This window comes from Pinus tabuliformis, chromosome 5_1 (assembly GCF_031772625.1).
Source record: "Pinus tabuliformis cultivar Carrire ecotype Pingquan chromosome 5_1, CPIR1, whole genome shotgun sequence".
In the NCBI taxonomy this organism is placed as follows: Eukaryota; Viridiplantae; Streptophyta; class Pinopsida; order Pinales; family Pinaceae; genus Pinus; species Pinus tabuliformis.
The window spans coordinates 631,201,254-631,208,378 of NC_142305.1; the positions used below are offsets into that span (position 1 = coordinate 631,201,254).

The window sequence follows — 7,125 nt, forward strand, 5'->3', positions numbered from 1 at the left end:
TGGGGTTTTTTAATGGAATGACGGGGCTTTTCTGGGCTGCATGGGCAAAATCACAGCTTCAAACAGAGAAATATAATGACTACACAGGTTATCAACTGAGGCAAGGTAGGCATGCAATTTAACACCAAATCTGGTTTCAAATGGGATGGCAAGACCGGTGAGGAGCTAAGGAGGGCAAATAATACTTCGAATCCTCCTTAAACAGAAGAAAACATAGAATTGAACAAACTTATAGGAGGAGCATATAATACTATGAATTCCTACCTAATCACTTCATTTGCTCAAATAGATATGATCATGAGGTGAATGAAACACAAAGGGAAAAAACTTATGCTAAATCAACATACCACATGAATCTCAGCAAACAGAGCTGTGAAATTCCATTAAATTCTCTGCAGAAAACTGTACAATGAAGCTCTGCTATGCTACAACAACTCTCAGCGCTCAGAAAACTCTCCCCTCTCTAACTCTCTCTCTCTCTTTTACAAATGAATTTTTAATACAATAAGTACCTCTGCTGCCCAAAACAGGGGCGCCGTTTTTCTCACATTACCAAAAATGAAATAAAAACCAGCTGGGGGAAAACAGATCGACCCCAAGACCCGGCATTTATTTTATCATTATTAATAAAAATAAACTAAAAAAAACAAAAACAATAACCACTAAGCGCTGCTGAAGATGGAATCACATATCCTTTTCACAAGTGCGTTCACAAGTGTCGATCTGAAGATATGGGCAATCTAATGGTGTGCAACTGCTTCCCAAATCTGGAGATTCGCTCTGCTGTTTTACTAAAATACGTGTCAAACTGCCACATAACCAAAGGAGCGCATATCGCAATGACTGCCACCTAAGAAATGACCTCTGTATCGGTTGGAGTTGAGAGAACTCTGCGGCAATTTGTAATTGGCACTGAGGAGAGCAACGCAGAAAAGCATGTGCCAAGAGGTATCTGGCAATCTGTCCTGCACGCAGAAACAACTTAGTGAAGCCAACTTGATACATCTCAGCTGAGATATTAAATCGATGTAGAATTGCGATACAGACACTAAGTTTGTCTTGATCTGCAACACTTTGTAACAGAAGAAATCCATATCTTTTTGCAAACTGCTCATGTGACATTCGAGTTGGATAGCCAGATCTAGATATGCGCACAACTTCCGAGGTGTATGTAATACAGAACTGCGCAAGTCTCCATAGCTTTTCGCACTGCTATTTCCTCTCGAAGCTTTGCCAATTTTTCTCTCTTTGCAACCTGATCAGTAAGATTCATCCAAAATTGTGGCTTTTCATTGTAGTATTTGAAAGCACGTTCCAAAGCCCCATTTAAGGATCCTTCATCTATGTTTTGTGTATATGGTTACATAAATCTTCCACTGTACAACCACCTCTGTCCGTAGACAGGACAAAAGGTTCAGCAAAATCAGGTTGCTGCCCCTGAGGTTTGGTGTAGACTCTTACTAACCCCATTTCATCCCACATTCTTGCAAGTAACCGATCAAGATTGAGCTTCAAATTGCAACTAATGACAATAGAATTTGGCTGCCGGAATAGCTGGTCAACATCATCAATACCGACAACATCAATTTTATTATAAACATAAACACATTTGATATATTTCCGGTTCCCTTCAATGACATCGATGAGATCATCAACAGTGGCATCTTCCCTGAATAATACCTCAGCATTGTGGATCTTGTACTCATGTAATATTTGATAACAAAGTTTTTCGTCAACATGTGTTAATGCCATTGTGCTGTTAAAGGAAATGCCACCAGTCTTTTTCCTCTTGAAATATATCTGAGGAGGCCTCTTGTTTAAGCGCAAGCCCATTGCTTCCAATTCCCTTGTTAAAATTTGTCGATGACCCTCAATTTTAGATGCATCAAGAACCATTAACACTAGATCTGAAGACTTTGCAACCGCAATCACCTGTCGACCATGACCCTTGCCTTCAGAAGCACCTTCAATGATTCCAGGAAGATCAAGAAGTTGTATCTTAGCATCATTGTAGTGTATGACACTAGGAATACAAGTAAGTGTTGTGAACCCATATGATGTTGCTTCTGAGAGAGTTCCAGTGAGTAAAGTAAGAAGTGTTGATTTCCCCACACTCGGGAATCCTATCAGAGCAACACGACCATGACCATATTTTGTGACTTCGAAACCATCACCAGCACCACTAGAACCCTTCGGTGGCTCCAATAGCTGTGTCCTCAGCTTCGCTATCTTAGCTTTAAGCTGCCCGAGATGGTATTCTGTAGCTTTATTCTTTTGTGTCCGTGCCATCTCGAATTCTATCTCCTTTATCTTCTCTAGGATACCCATTGTGCCTGATCTTTCCTGTTCAGACTAAGAAGCTGAAAATTCAGAGATCCCAGTGTACAATACGCATATCCTCTGTCTTTAACGCCAATATTGTCTCCACCATTTGGGGGAATAAGGCGCTGACACTCTCGTTGATAAGGGTCTGGAAGAACTGTATTGCATCCTCATCATCCAAATCCAAACGGAACTTTTCTTGAAGCTTAAGAATCCCTTTCTCCGGATCAGATGCAATAGCAGGAATGCTTGCTCCAGCCATTAAATGGAACAAATTCAGGATGAGGTTACTGGATTTTCTCAAGATGTTGTAGGCCTCGCAGCAATAAGATTTGAATCTCCCATAGTATTGGCTTTCTGCTCCACCCATTGCTTCTACCATTTCCTTGCACAGTTTCATTGGTGGTGGAAACGGTTTAGGATCTTTACCCAGAATGTAGCCAAAGTCAACATGAAAGAGTCTTCCATCATCCCTCAAAAGAAGATTATCAAGATGCCTTCAACCGCTGATACGAAATTAAACTATGATAAAGAACTCACATACCACCCTCAGAAATGAAACTATCCAATTAGCAACCAATCAATCCAATGTCCCAATTCAAAATCTTCAGTTCAGATCATGGCAGTGACTTGGAACAAATTGGATCACAGAAATTCTAATTTAGAGCCAGCAGAACGTTGAATGCGATATGGACTATCCTTTAACACAGCTGGATGGGAGCAATCAATATGACATGATACAGCCATATTTGACCATTAACCCACCTACCAAAATCTAATGTGCACACCAATATAATAAATATCAGCATCCACAGCACAACCATACAATACCCACCACAGTCCCGTCAAAATAAATAGCCTTAGCTCCCCAGATCTCAACCCAACTTCGCCCAAATATTGCAGAACTTTGTAAATAGCTGCAGTCCTGTAAAATTAGCGCGCATTTGAATTCAATGTTGGCTTGGAGGTTTTATCCCACTAACTTGAACACATGCGCATGTCAGATTTGGAACCCAAGAAGCCGACCCAACAATATTACATGAAATGTTTACAGTTTCAATTCGGTCATCACCTTTGCTGTGGTTTCCAACAAACTCGGATATATTATGTTGACCATGGTATCTAAGATCTTGCTAGGATGAAGAACCACCAGAAACAATACTTTCGTTATTTCTCAGAGTAAAGTGTAAGCAAGGCGCTTCAAAACTAAGGCCTTTGCAGCACTGTGAGAAATTGAACTGGATTTAATGGAGGCCTTTCAAGAGAGGATAACAACAAGAAGGGCAGCATAATATACAGAAATAAATTGCCAGACTTTGGTTGCTGATAATGTCAAATTGCGTTTGCAGAGATAGGAGTTTGAAGTTTGTTGCTGCCTTAAGAAGAGCTGAAGATAAATTACATAATCTGAAAAGCAACATTAATGATTTCTTCTTCAAAACCCGGTTTTGAAGAAGAATCAATCTCTGATAGAAGACAGAGTCTAACATCGGCTCCATTTGGGATGGCAGCTGCCGCTCCGTGGAGGTGCCAAGAACCGCAGAACTTTGGGAGAGCAGACCGTGCCTCCACCATTGGGCAATGGAGTCATCATCAACAAATCAACACAGCTGAAGACTTATTTTCACACTGAAACTGAACTCAAACAAACTAAAAGCCAACTGAAACAAGATGCTGCCCTTGTGGCTGCTTATTTATTTACAAAACCTACTCTAATCTGCTGTACAAATAATAGATCAAGTAATGCTAAAATGCCAAATTAACCACTCGAGTAAACCTGGAAATGAAGCCGCTTGAGAATGCTGCCACGAAGTCACAGATGCAGTTGCTGGCAGCCCTTCATGCTCATAATGATCCTGGTCACCGAGAAGACAGCCCGATCGGTCAATCAAGCTGAAAAATGTGTCCATGTAGGCCGCAATAGGATCACGGACACCGGCCTCTGTAGGCTGCCCCAATTCCTCAATACATATTTCCAGCTGCACATTGTCAATGTACACATCTAGAGGCAAGTCTGTTATTGCTTGTTTCGATGGAGGAAGGATTTCCAAAAACTTTTTAGGGTCTTGGAAATCATAAGACTGAATTTGCTCATCGAGATACTGAATCTCATTTTCAACTCTTTCAACAACTAACTCATAAAATCTAGTTTTGCCTTCAAGATGAAGCTTCGGAGATTTCACACATTGAAAGAAAATACTGAAAAATTCTTCATTAATTTCAATATCCGCTAACAACTTTCTAATGCCATCTAGAGCTTCACAAAGTGCAGGGTCTGCCACATACCCTACCATTGCATGAACATATCAACAGGCACTGGAATGTCTGGATCGAGTTTGGAGTCGCCAGGTGAATGGTTCAGCCTTTCAAGTGTCTGATCGTTGTTCACTATCAACAATCAGATCTGAACTTGATACATGTACTGGGGTAAAATGCAATCGAAGTGGTCGTATTCACAAGCTCATGGAGATTGACTGAAGCAGCGTTTATCTACTAACGCTGATGTAAAACAAGAGCGTTTTTGAAGGCTCCTGGCATAACTTCAGGCTCCGTCTAAGACTTATGAAACAAACACATCAACCCACAAACAAGTTTGTTCTCCCCAGTATGGTCGCCAATATGTTAGCGCTTGAGATTTCACCCTAGGCTGAGGAAGGTAAACCTTCAAGGCTACATCAAACCATTTCACCTCGTAGCTAGCCCTACGAGGTATGAGAAGGCTCTCTCGGGTCAGATTTGATAGATCTTTCAATAGGATTAGGCTGACCAATTAAGAATAAAGATTTTAGGCTAGTAAATTGATAAGGGGTTTGATTTGATGATTTGTGGGGGTTTTGGTGGCAATTGGTGGAAGTGCAATTCAAAGTGCGGGGATTGAGCACAGTTTTCACAGGGGGATCTAAGGGGCAAGGTAGGAATGAGTGCTGATGTCTTAATCTGAGATGGATGATCAGAGATGATAGAGGAGAAAGCTAAAGAGGGCAAACACACAATTCGAATCCTCTCTAGACAGTAGAAAACATTAAAATTGAACAAACTAAAAAGCTGAGCATGTCAAAACATGAATTCAAACTTTACCACTTCATCTGTCCAATTTAGAAGCATAAGAGAGATGTGAAACACATAAACAAACTTACAAGAACATGTAGAGAAACACACCATCAACAATCAGATCCACAAGAATCCTCAAAGATGTCTGTAAAACCCTGGCTTTCCTTGCCTTCAATTGCAGAAATAGATGCACAATATACAATAAAGCTTCCTTACACAAGAATCCAACCATGAAAATGAGAAGGAGAGAGCATAATATAGACCATCTAGACCATCTAACTCCTTTCCCCACCTCTAGGGGTCGAGCTCAGCTTCCTAGGAGCAGTTTGAACTAATTCTAAACTAAGAACTAGAAAATAGGCAGCCCAACAACTTGCCTCTATTACTTAGCTAACTCATCCATGCATTAATTTTTCACTTTTTACATCATGGAAGCTTCTAGAAGGGTAAAGAAAGATAAAATCTACCAAAGTGCCATGAAAATATTACATTTATCCATCATCTACAAGTAAAAATAGTCAACCATAGTCAAAACAGTGTTTTTTGACCAAAAATGTGAATTCTGGCAAATCTGGAAGTTCTGGTCGCGCCCCTTCACAGCTGTTTTTGAGTGGGTTCCACTGGTCCAAATCAGGTTCACGATGGCTCATTGGAAAGCTTGGCCTGTCTACTTTCCATCCCAAGTGGAATTTCTGAATTTGGTGTTGATTTGACCCCTCAAAAACCATTTCTTGCAAGGTCACTTTCTGCAACTCAAAAAGTGGGCAGAAAGTCATTTTTTTGATGTATTTTGAGCTTTTGGAGGCTCAAAACTCAAAATCAGGCTTCTCCCAAGTATTTGTAATTTTTCTTTTTGAATTCCCTTTCCAAAAATGCCAAGTTTGCAAAATTCCGAGCAGCCCTTCAAACTGGTCTCACCCGGGGTGAGACCAGTTCTTGGGAAAAACCTGTAATTTTACCAAAAAATTCACAAATGACAAAATTTTCTCCAAATTTCTTGAAATTTGGGCTGGGAGTCCCCAATCAAGTACCATGCTCAGTCAAAGAGGCTTTGGCCAAAATTTGGAGTGGATCGGGCGTTTTCCTTCGTTTTTGTGTTTTGGCCAACCGTCCTTGGAGCACCTTCGTTCTCGCCGGTATTTTTGACATTTCTCTCAAACCATGACACCTGTGTAAAAAGTGAAAGAGGTTTTTCTTCCTTGGCATGTTGTGGACAAAAACCTCTCTCAGTTTTGAAAAATTCATCTTTTATTGCTCTGAAACATCATTTGAGTGCAACTTGTCCCGATGTGTGAAACAAGGGATTTTGTCGAAATGGAGCGAAATGAAGGGGATAGAGGGCTTCTAAATTCTTGGGGAAATTTTTGGGAGTGGGGAGGGATGTTAGGAAGTAGGGGAAAGTGGAATCTCAGAGATTGAGTGAGGAGAAGGGGTCGAAAAGGACAAAACACAGGCCAAACCTAGAAAATTGCCAGCTTGTAGCGAGAAACTAGGGTTTGTGCAAAAATGAGGAATTTGGCGGATCTAAGGGATGGGAAGTGTTTGATAAGGTACTTTAAGGATAGGGGAAGGTGTATGAACATCTGGAAACAAGTTTTGCCAGTGATTTGACCATCCAAGAGAAATTGCCTTCAAAACCCTAGGAGAGGGAAATGACCTTGCCTGGGCGCAACATGAAGCATGAACAAGGTGTAAAATGACTCATTAGACACTGACATGATAATGACCACCCTACGAATGATGATAGGCTCA

At 40.8% G+C, this 7,125-nt stretch overlaps 1 pseudogene; it reads right to left on the reverse strand.

The window, feature by feature from the left end:
- Nucleotides 1-1,326: 1,326 nt before the first annotated feature.
- LOC149166537 (developmentally-regulated G protein 1 pseudogene) lies at nt 1,327-2,341 on the reverse strand (annotated as a pseudogene).
- Between the last annotated feature and the right edge of the window lie 4,784 nt (nt 2,342-7,125).